The 12,503-nt window shown below is 41.9% G+C and overlaps 2 pseudogenes; one reads left to right on the top strand and one right to left on the bottom strand.

Moving 5' to 3' along the window:
- Positions 1-4,221: 4,221 nt before the first annotated feature.
- LOC110506099 (hepatic triacylglycerol lipase-like) lies at positions 4,222-7,757 on the top strand (annotated as a pseudogene).
- A 1,413-nt stretch (positions 7,758-9,170) lies between these two features.
- Positions 9,171-11,127, bottom strand: LOC149971413 (ferredoxin-fold anticodon-binding domain-containing protein 1 homolog; annotated as a pseudogene).
- Between the last annotated feature and the right edge of the window lie 1,376 nt (positions 11,128-12,503).

Here is a 12,503-nt window from a genome sequence, read left to right as displayed (position 1 = left end):
CTAATGTGACCCCACTGTGGAAAGGGGAGATTGTCACAAACACAAAGTTGGCACATCCACTGTAAGACGAATGCCAGTTGTGCTCTATGACCCCCACCAGTGCCACAGGACTGGTCTGAAGGTAACTGGTTTAAACAAATTAAGGGAAGTATGAAGGTAGTTTTGTGACTATCCACAAAAAGGGGTTAAATATGTGTTTATGAATATGCTATTGAATGTGTTTCTCTGGGCTATAGTAGTAAAAGCCAAATATAATATTTTATGAAATACTTGTAAAAAAATATATATATACAGTATATACCTAAAGGGTTCCTAAAATTCAAAATCAAATAGCTAAATGATTCATAGTATGACCATCTTAGAACAATTCCATATGTCAGCTCAGCAATATACTTTGTATCCCTCATTAACTCAGGTGTTTCCTTTATTTTGGCAGTTACCGGTACAATATACAGTGGGGCAAAAAAGTAATTTTCATCATAGGTACACTTCAACTATGACAGACAAAATTAGAAGAAAAAAAATCCAGATAATCACATTGTAGGATTTTTTATGAATTTATTTGCAGCCTGAGAGTTGTAGACTCCGTTTCATGCTACCACTAGAGTGAAAGCACCGCCAGCATTCAAAAGTGACCAAAACATCAGCCAGGAAGCATAGGAACTGAGAAGTGGTCTGTGGTCCCCACCTGCAGAACCACTCCTTTATTGGGGGTGTCTTGCTAATTGCCTATAATATCCACCTGTTGTCTATTCCATTTGCACAACAGCATGTGAAATTGATTGTCCATCAGTGTTGCTTCCTAAGTGGACAGTTTGATTTCACATAAGTGTGATTGACTTGGAGTTACATTGTGTTGTTTAAGTGTTCCCTTTATTTTTTGAGCAGTGTATAAACACCATGGGACCACGCAACCGTCATACCACTCAGGAAGGAGACGCGTTCTGTCTCCTAGAGATGAACGTACTTTGGCGCAAAAATTGCAAATCAATCCCAGAACAACAGCAAAGGACCTTGTGAAGATGCTGGAGGAAACAGGTACAAAAGTATCTATATCCACAGGAAAACGAGTCGTATGTCAACATAACCTGAAAGGCCGCTCAGCAAGGAAGAAGCCACTGCTCCAAAACCGCCATAAAAAAAGCCAGACTACGGTTTGCAACTGCACATGGGGACAAAGATCATACTTTTTGGAGAAATGTCCTCTGGTCTGATGAAACAAAAATAGAACTGTTTGGCCATAATGACCATCGTTATGTTTGGAGGAAAAATGGGGAGGCTTGCAAGCCGAAGAACACCATCCCAAACGTGAATCACGTGGGTGGCAGCATCATGTTGTGGGGGTGCTTTGCTGCAGGAGGGACTGGTGCACTTCACAAAATAGATGGCCTCATGAGGATAGGAAAATGATGTGGATATATTGAAGCAACATCAGTCAGGAAGTTAAAGCTTGGTCGCAAATGGGTCTTCCAAATGAACAATGACCCCAAGCAAACTCACAAAGTTGTGGCAAAATGGCTTAAGGACAGCAAAGTCAAGGTATTGGAGTGGCCATCACAAAGCCCTGACCTCAATCCTATAGAAACAGAACAGAACTGAAAAGGCGCGTGCGAGCAAGAAGGCCTACAATCCTGACTCAGTTACACCAGCTCTGTCAGGAGCAATGGGTCAAAATTCACCCAACTTATTGTGAGAAGTTGTGGTAAGCTACCTGAAATGTTTGACCCAAGTTAAACAATTTCAAGGCAATGCTACCAAATATTAATTGAGTGTATGTAAACTTCTAACCACTGGGAATGTGATGAAAGAAATAAAAGCTGAAATAAATCATTCTCTCTACTATTATTCTGACATTTCACATTCGTTAAATAAAGTGGTGATCCTAACTGACCTATGACAGGGAATTTTTACTCTGATTAAATGTCAGGAATTGTAAAAAACTGAGTTTAAATGTATTTGGCTAAGGTGTATGTAAACTACCGACTTCAACTTTATACAAACCCCGGATTGCTGATGCTGTGTATTGGCCATTGAGAGGCTTTGAAGCCACCGGTTGGCCATATTGACACTCCCCAGTATGAGCAGTCCTCCATAGGAATTAATGGAATTCTACAGTATTTTAATTACATGTTTCAAGGACAAAATTACATGTATTTAAGTATTTTTGTTGTAGTGGGGATTGTAACATTAGTAATCTAAACAATTCATTTATGATTATTTTGTTTAGGTCAAATTATGTAATTTCAAAGTATGCATTAAGGTGTCTGTATTAGAATGAATGTGGCAAAAAACGAATGTAAATATGAATATAGCTTCCAAAATGTTATTTTACTGTGGTGGGGAAGTGCCAAGATGGACGCACGGCGGCGTCAATACAGTACCCCTGTTAGCCATCTAGAGTTGTGAAATTGTTAGATATTACTTGTTAGATATTGCTGCACTGTCAGAACTAGAAGTACCAGTATTTCTCTACACCTGCAATAACATCTGCTAAACATGTGTATGTGACCAATACATTTTGATTTAGTGTACATTATGTTAAAAAGTTTGGAGTCACTTAGAAATGTACTTGTTTTTGAAAGAAAAGCACATTTTCCGTCCATTAAAATAACATAAAATAGATCAGAAATACAGTGTAGACATTGTTAATGTTGTAAATTACTATTGTAGTTGAAAACGGCTGATTTTTTATTGAATGTCTACATAGGCGTACAGAGGCCCATTATCAGCAACCATCACTCCTGTGTTCCAATGACACGTTGTGTTAGCTAATCCAAGTTAATCATTTTAAAAGGCTAATTGATCATTAGAAAACCCCTTTGCAATTTTGTTAGCACAGCTGAAAACTTTTGTGCTGATTTTTTTTTTTAAACTGGTCAACTTTAGACTAGTTGAGTACCTGGAGCATCAGCATTTGTGGTTTCGATTACAGGCTCAAAATGGCCAGAAACAAATAACTTCATTCTGAAACTCGTCAGTCTATTCTTGTTCTTAGAAATGAAGGCTATTCCATGCGAGAAATTGCCAAGAAACTGAAGATCTCATGCAACGCTGTGTACTACTCCGTTCACAGAACAGCGCAAACTGTCTCTAACCAGAATAGAAAGAGGAGTGGGAAGCGCCGGTGCACAACTGAGCAAGAGGACAAGTACATTAGAGTGTCTAGTTTGAGAAACAGACGCCTCACAAGTCCTCAACTGGCAGCTTCATTAAATAGCAAAACACCAGTCTCAACGTCAACAGCTAAGAGGCGACTCTGGGATGCTGGCCTTCTAGGCAGATTTCCTCTGTCCAGTGTCTGTGTTCTTTTGCCCATCTTAATCTTTCCTTTTTATTGGCCAGTCTGAGATATGTTTTTTTCTTTGCAACTCTGCCTAGAAGGCCAGCATCCCGGGGGTCGCGTCTTCACTGTTGATGTTGAGATTGTTGTTTAACTAACATAACGCTAACACAAATTAGCTAACACAACGTGCCATTGGAACACAGAAGTGATGGTTGCTGATAATGGGCCTCTGTACGCCTATGTAGATATTCCATAATAATATGGATATTCTGCCGTTTCCAGCTCCAATAGTAATTTACAACATTAACAATGTCTACACTGTATTTCTGATCAATTTGATGTTATTTTTAATGGACAATTAATGTGCTTTTCTTTAAAAAACAAGGACATTTGTAAGTGACCCCAAACTTTTGAACGGTAGTGTATATTTCAATCATTGGTGACTGTAAAATGACCAATTCTGATAGTAAAGATACTAACAGTGCTAGTTAGATGTAAAATAGATTACTGTTGTGAAGGATCTACTACAATACTATCATTGTTGTGGCTGAAATGACAACAATGTGGAGGGAGAGTTAGTCTAGTGTCCACTTATGGTCAAACTAGACAAGGAATACACAGATTCTAGTCACAAGTTAACACTTACCAGAACAAAAAATCAATGCAGTGGGTGAGTGGACAGGGGAATCAATTCCTAAATCAATGAGTTTGAACCCTGTGCTGTTCAATAATCAGGTATGTATGAAATGCACATGCATGACAATGCTTGTTCTACCACTCTATACACAATAATCTGCTGTTGTACTTCAAAACACATTAATGTCAAATATAAAATCCTAAAACATTATACCTTTTTTCCTCTGTTATTACTCTGCATTGACCATGTTTGTATTTTTGAAACATTTGTAATGGACCCGAACCCTGTCCTGAGAATGAAGATGCCTCACATTACCAGCACAGTCTTCAAGCTCTACTCTGATGGTGCTAAAGACATGGAGGACTGGTGCACGGTGGAGGCTTTCAGACCTCATACTCAGACCTCCTGTGGTTTCAACAGCAGTCATCCACTCATTATCATCACCCACGGATGGTCGGTACGGCCTGTTTTCTCCACTCCTCCTGGCTCAACTAGTGATGACACGTACACAACATGGCCATTGGCTCCTATGAAAAAACATCACAAATGGACGGTAGATGATATACAGTGGAGGGCCAGATATAATTTGGTGGCAGTTCTCCTTATTTTACTCAGTTGTTGTTCTGCACTTCAGATGCAGGCCGGTAAATGTGATGGAAACTGTAGTAAGTTGGGGGGAATGAAGTTATATAGATTTGCTATGGTCCCTTACAACAAAACGTGAGCCAAATGAGTAGGGTTGCAAAGCTACAGGTGAATTACAAAGTTACCGGAATCTTCTATCATTTTGGTAATGAACAGGTAATATATGGTAACTTTTGTAATTTATACATTAATAACTTTTATAAATGTATTCATATATAGAATACATGCTTTATATTTGTGTCCATATTATCCATGAGTTTCAAGAATGATAAAAAATAAAAATAAAAAATATGAAAAAAGCATCTAATCAGCAATGACATTATTTTTCAATTAACTCTGCAACTCTTCCAACTATTTATTTTTTCACAACTGCTACCAGTTTGGCGACAAAATACATATTGACATATTTAAGTAAATAAAAGTGTGTAAAAAAATAAATACAATTATATTTCATGCTGAAACCCTCATATTAAACACCACTGGTATTCACTAAGTTGATGGTTTAAATGTTTGATAATGTTTAACAGGTTTGTATTTTAAAACTATGTTATTTGATTATTTGATATATTTGACATGTGATAAGGCCACATAGAGGGACAGAAATAATTATGTACACCTGTGATAATCTGCAGTACCCAAAAAGGCCACTAGATGTCATCTGATAAAATTCCCCCCAAAAACCTTGAAAGTTACCAAAATTCTGTGAGTTTACTGGTAAACGTAGAAGGATTCCAGTAAGATACCCTCCCTTTGCAACCCTACAAATGAGACTAAAACCCATTTCTAATTTTCCAAGATAAACGCTCTGATAGGGGTGCCCGTTCTTGCTTCTGCTCTGAAGACCAGTCTACCCTAACGCAGCCCAGAACACTAGGGCAGTTGGGAAAGACAGCATTCCTGCTACAGTGGCTGCAGGTGAGAGTCAGAAAAGTGTTCAACGTGTTCAACAAGGACTGTCATTGCAAAGTACTGTTTGTGTGACAGAAATGTGAAGACAAGTTCTTTAGGAGATATAATGTCTCCTACAAAAGACAATAATGCCACATCACCTCCTTTTCACATCAACACTAAAATAGTGATCTTTGTGTGTCAGGAGTTTTACCAGTTTCCTGCAGAGAAAGTTCATCTGATTGGATACAGTCTTGGTGCTCACATCTCTGGATTTGCTGGAAGCTACCTGCGAGGACCTGGAAAGATTGGACGAATCACCGGTGAGACTTTCTACTCTCTGTAAATATTTTGTCACACCATTTCCTGGCTAAATAATGCATTAGAGTACAATTCGTATAGAAGTATCCAAGTCTAATGTCACTCTGGTGAAAAGCCTGAGATCCTTTGTGTTTCTTTGTCCAGGTCTGGATCCAGCAGGTCCCCTGTTTGAGGGCAAGGCAGCATCAGACAGACCTACACTCAAGAACGCATGGGGCTGAGTGTGGTAATCAAGCAGCCTGTGGCACATGTTGACTTCTACCCCAACGGGGGTGACTTCCAACCAGGATGCCACCCTTTCCAGAGCTTAATGGAACACATCGCCTTGCATGGAATCAATGGCGAGTCTGTCACAGTGGTGGAGTGGGGAAGGGAGAGTCATTTGGCATATATAAAAATATTGGTAGGGTATATTAAGGGGAAGAGCTATTTTTGATCAAAGTAAACCATTACCATTTACCTTGAAGAGAGGCACAAACTAAAATAATAAAGCAGTATTGTGTGAAAGCAGTGCCTCATCTTATATTCACGCTGCTGTGCTGAATATGAATAGAATTCCCAATAGTCCGAAATAAGTGGTGGTGGGATTTCAGGGGATTCAATCAAAACGTTTTTTTCTTACATGAAAGACAGAAGCACATTAAAGCACCTGTCATCCTCATGAGTTAATTAGCCAAATACGTCTCCCTCAGCCCTGTCCATCTACTCTGCATTCTGCCTCCAGGCTATGATGAGAACTCCTCAAGAGAAGCAGGCCCGAAGACAGGTCTCAGATCAGTCAGCTCACAGACATAAAGAGGTAGACAGGCCTTTTTACCCAGAGAAGTGACAGGACATCATCTGCTTTCGGGATAATGATCAATCCCCAAATAATGACCAACTAAAAAGTATAATCAGGATCTTGTTAAGGCGTAGTCTGTCTTCTGAGGAGAGGAAAAGATTGAAGGCTGGAACAGATACAGTTCTGAATAGCCTCAGTCCCAGTTCGTTTAACCAGGGCTAGAATGATGCAGTGACCTGATCACAAAAGGAAACATTTGAGTCCAAAGTTTGAATGTTCAATTCATATGTGTTACAGTCTTATTACCTGCCCCCTTTTAAAATTCCACTCACATTTCCACTCTTTCTCTCCTAGGTTTTGAGCAGACAGTGAAATGTGCCCATGAGCGTTTAGTCTACCTGTTCATCGACTCCCTTCTGAACAAAGACAAGCAGATCCTGGCCTACAGATGATGTGATGACAATGCTTTTGAGAAGGGTACCTGCCTGGACTACCGCAAGAACAAATGCAACACACTGGGCTATAACGTCAGGAGGGTGCGCAGTGTCGCCGGCAAGAAGCTCTACCACAAGACCCGCTCTCACATGCCCTACAAACGTAAGTGCACACAATGGTGTCCCATGTCCCTTACAGACAAAACCCACTCTTCCATGTACTTAGGAAATACTGTAGAATGTCAGAACTTAACAAGCAGGAAAGCGTGTAGTTGGCACAGGCAGGAGCCTAGAGTAATACATGTTAAATTCATGGCATTGTACTGTACTGTACAAAACCAGGAATAACATTTTGCATAAGAGCTTTCTGGAACATGAGTCCATGGTCAATCACTTTTAAAGTCTCATGGGAAGAGACAAGCAGGGAATTGTAGGCATGTTACATTGTTTGATGCAAGACCATATTAGTTTGATGCAAAGACCATATTAGTTGGGACACACTTTGGTCAATATATGCCATGACAAGGTCTCACTAGGAAATAAGGTTCTAGGGTCTATTTCAGATCAAGGGGACAGTTTTTGGTATCTGTATAAGCACTTTGTGACATCTGCTGATGTAAAAAGGGCTTTATAAAATACACTTGATTGATTGATATGATGAGGTAAAGTCTCTGGAACTTTGGTAAGGGTGTAGTGACAGGAGCTTAGAAATCTGAGACTGTGGCTTTATTGAAAAAGACTTAATCTGCAGTGAAGCACAGCCAATAAGAGCCACTTTAAAGTTTCTCTTCTGAAGCCAATGAGGCAGTTAAAGTCCTATCCCAGTCTCCTTTTCAACCTTTATTTAACTAGGTAAGTTAGTTAAGATGAAATTCTTATTTACAATGACAGCCTACCAGAGAACAGTGGGTTAACTATCTTGTTCAGGAGCAGAACGACAAATGTTTACCTTATCAGCTCGGTGATTCGATCCAACAACCTTTTTGGTTACTGGCCCAACGCTCAAACTACTAGGCAACCTGCCGCTGACATCAACACCATCCTGACACCAACAACATCCTGACACCAACACCATCCTGACACCAACACCATCCTGACATCAACACCAACCTAACACCAACAACATCCTGACACCAACACCATCCTGACATCAACACCAACCTAACACCAACAACATCCTGACACCAACAACATCCTGACATCAACACCAACCTGACGACAACACCATCCTGACAACAACACCATCCTGACATTAACATCAACCTGACAACAACACCATCCTGACAACAACACCATCCTGACACCAACACCATCCTGACAACAACACCATCCTGACATTAACATCAACCTGACAACAACACCATCCTGACAACAACACCATCCTGACACCAACAACATCCTGACACCAACACCATCCTGACACCAACAACATCCTGACACCAGCAACATCCTGACACCAACACCATCCTGACATCAACACCAACCTGACACCAACACCATCCTGACGCCAACAACATTCTGATATCAACACCATCCTGACACCAACACCATCCTGACAACAACACCATCCTGACACCAACACCATCCTGACATCAACACCAACCTAACACCAACAACATCCTGACACCAACAACATCCTGACATCAACAACAACCTGACGACAACACCATCCTGACACCAACACCATCCTGACAACAACACCATCCTGACACCAACAACATTCTGACACCAACAACATCCTGACATCAACACCATCCTGACAACAACACCATCCTGACAACAACACCATCCTGACATCAACACCAACCTAACACCAACAACATCCTGACACCAACAACATCCTGACATCAACACCAACCTGACGACAACACCATCCTGACAACAACACCATCCTGACATTAACATCAACCTGACAACAACACCATCCTGACAACAACACCATCCTGACACCAACACCATCCTGACAACAACACCATCCTGACATTAACATCAACCTGACAACAACACCATCCTGACAACAACACCATCCTGACACCAACAACATCCTGACACCAACACCATCCTGACACCAACAACATCCTGACACCAGCAACATCCTGACACCAACACCATCCTGACATCAACACCAACCTGACACCAACACCATCCTGACACCAACAACATTCTGATATCAACACCATCCTGACACCAACACCATCCTGACAACAACACCATCCTGACACCAACACCATCCTGACATCAACACCAACCTAACACCAACAACATCCTGACACCAACAACATCCTGACATCAACAACAACCTGACGACAACACCATCCTGACAACAACACCATCCTGACAACAACACCATCCTGACACCAACAACATTCTGACACCAACAACATCCTGACATCAACACCATCCTGACAACAACACCATCCTGACAACAACACCATCCTGACATCAACACCAACCTGACAACAACACCATCCTGACACCAACCACAAGCTTCGGGGTCTGGAAAGTGTTGCTACAGCATATTTCAACACTGCACTCATCTCTATCACACACATAGACAGACACTACCTAACGGTGAGATGCATGCGTGTGTACAGCAGGCTTTGCAGGTATGTGTGGAGTTTGTGTGCGTGTGTGTGTGAGAGGGCATGTGTGTGTGAGCAGAAGGTGAGTCTGTAACAGTAGCTGGTGTGTGTTATGTCAGGGTGTGTGTCGGTCTGTGTGTAGGTGTGTGTGTTGGGTGGTGTGTCAGTGTGTGTGTAGGGTGTGTAGGTGTGTGTTATGTCAGGGTGTGTGTAGGTGTGTGTGTTGGGTGGTGTGTCAGTGTGTGTTATGTCAGGGTGTGTGTAGGTGTGTAGGTGTGTGTTATGTCAGGGTGTGTGTAGGTGTGTAGGTGTGTGTTATGTCAGGGTGTGTGTAGGTGTGTGTGTAGGGTGTGTAGGTGTGTGTTATGTCAGGGTGTGTGTAGGTGTGTGTGTTGGGTGTGTAGGTGTGTGTGTTGGGTGGTAGGTGTGTGTGTTGGGTGTGTAGGTGTGTGTGTTGGGTGGTGTGTGTAGGTGTGTGTGTTGGGTGTGTAGGTGTGTGTTATGTCAGGGTGTATGTAGGTGTGTGTTGGGTGTGTAGGTGTCTATAAGTGTAACATTCTCTACCGTCTCTCTACTGGCCTCTCTCATTAGAGCATGAAACTCTGCCTCCTGCCAGTCTGGCCCCACCCAGAAGCTGATTTCATAAACAAAGCTCTGTGGAAAAAGGGAGAATGGATGGAACGGTTGCTCTGGCAATGGGCAGAAAGGGGTTGAGGAAGCGGGGGTCAGGTGACCAGAGCAGGCGCCAGTCAGGCAGGGAGTAGACCAGTGACGCCAGGAGGTCAAGGTTCAGACACACACTGACATCATCAGTGAGGTCATCAGCCCACAGCCAGTCTAGCTGTCTCATTGGCTCGGCCGCCAGCCACAGAGACCCCTGCTCCTCAGCCAGGGAAAGCCCGTAGGGGGTCAGCAGATGCTCCAGACTCCACCCCAGGTCAGATGCTCCCCAGAGGAGGAGCTGGTGGAAGGCAGGCGGGGACCAGGGACTGATGTGAACTCTCTGAAAGAAAAGGCCGCTCACACCATGCAGAACCTCCTCTCTCTGTATTCTCTCTCCTCTCTCAGTATCTCCATCTGAGGCAGTAGAGAAGGACGCAGAACGTGGATCCCCCAAAACCTACACACTCCTCTCCCTCACCGACACACTCCTTTCCACGGCTGCTACAGTCTCTCTCCCTTCCCTCATCCTCTGAGTTGTAGGTTATGTGTGTGTCTGCCAGTAGGTCCACTAGTGTCTATGTGTTCGTGATCATCCGAGGGTGTGTGTGTGTGTGGTGTGTGTGTGTGTGGGGTGTAGCCAGTAGCAATGTGTGTGTGTGTCTTGTATCTCAGGGCAACAGGCATTTAGTCTCTGGGGGGAGGAGTGTATGAGCAGGGGGGGCTGTGTAACCATGGAGACAGGCCACTCCCTCTCCAGGGCCTGAACCAGAAAGTCCTGAACCAACCTGACGGGATGATTAGAACTAGGAGGAGAGAAAATCCCTATGTATGTAATGTGATAGTTCAGTAGGTATGTGGTAGGTCAGTGTGTGTCCTCCCAGAATGCGCTTCATTTATCACCTGATTTACTTAATAAAAGGCACATCTTAATATGTGGTCCAAGTATCCTCATGACATGACAAAAGTTGGGGTGTGGGCCTTTCGTATTTTGTTCTCTATTACTCCTCTATTGTTCCCTCAAGTAAGGGGGAGGCCGATGACACCAGCGTGCACCATCAGACCAACTCCTTGAATGGCCTACTCCTTGAAGTTTGCAGTTTTGTCTAGAAAACACTATTTTGCTTAAAACATAATTTGTTTACCCTTAAGTGATTACTGTATTTATAAGTGGGATATTATTTTTCAACAGGAAAAATTTAAAAATATCTGGAGTGCGTCTTTAAGTATTGTAGCTGTGGCCCTGATATGAGCTGAGTTTTCATGCAGGCAGTACACTGGGGCTAAAGTGTTCAAGTCTCTACATGCAGTGCCAAGTGAATGTCTACACACCCCTTGCACAGTCTTCAAATTTTGCTGCCTTAAAATTACATCTAAAAAGTGATTAAATTCGATTTTTTTCCCTTAAGATGTACTCCACATTTTCAAAGTGAAAGAATATTTAAGTACATTTTCCAAATTAATAAAACAATATAAAAAATGAAGATGCCTTGATTGTGTATGTCTTCACATCCCAGAGTTATACTTGGTGGAAACACCTTTGGCAGCCATCACATCACAGCTGTTAATAATTTTGAATAAGATTCTACCAACTTTGCACAACTCTTAGGGCAACATACATCCATTGTTTTTGACAGAACTGCTCAAACTCAGTAAACTTGTTTGGGAATCATTGATGGACAGAAATATTTAAACTTTGTCTCTGATTTTCAAGCAAATTTAAGTTAGAACGTAGACTGGACAAGGAACGTTCAACACCTCTGGAAAATCAATTTGGTGTGTCTTTGGCATTAACATTTGTGTAACATTTGTGTGTTATATATTCAGAAAACTGACACAGGGTTTCCGCTAACTTTTTATCTGGGCTTTGCTGCTTTCATATGTCTTTTGATCCTGACAAACTCCCCAGTCCCTGCAGGTGACAAACATACCCATAACATGATGCTGCCAAATATATATTGGGTGTTCCTGAATGGTCCAGTCTCAGCCCTGACTTAAATCTGCTTGAAAATCAGAGACAAGGTTTAAGTATTTCTGCCCATCAATGATTCCCATCCTAATTTACTGAGCTTGAGCAATTTTGACAAAATAACTATATGATGCCATAGGAGCTGTGCAAGGTTGGTAGAATCTTATTAAAAATTATTCACAGCTGTAGCGGCTGTCAAAGGTGCTTCAACCAAGTAATAACTCTGGGGTGTGAAGACAATCAATGCATCTTAATTTTGTTTTACTAATTTATAAGATTTTCTAGAATTAGATTGTGTAGCTT

This window comes from Oncorhynchus mykiss, chromosome 26 (assembly GCF_057628025.1).
Source record: "Oncorhynchus mykiss isolate SJ-2025 chromosome 26, ASM5762802v1, whole genome shotgun sequence".
Lineage (NCBI taxonomy): Eukaryota > Metazoa > Chordata > Actinopteri > Salmoniformes > Salmonidae > Oncorhynchus > Oncorhynchus mykiss.
Note: the sequence above shows the minus strand (reverse complement) of the source record. Positions and strands in the feature narration are given on the sequence as shown.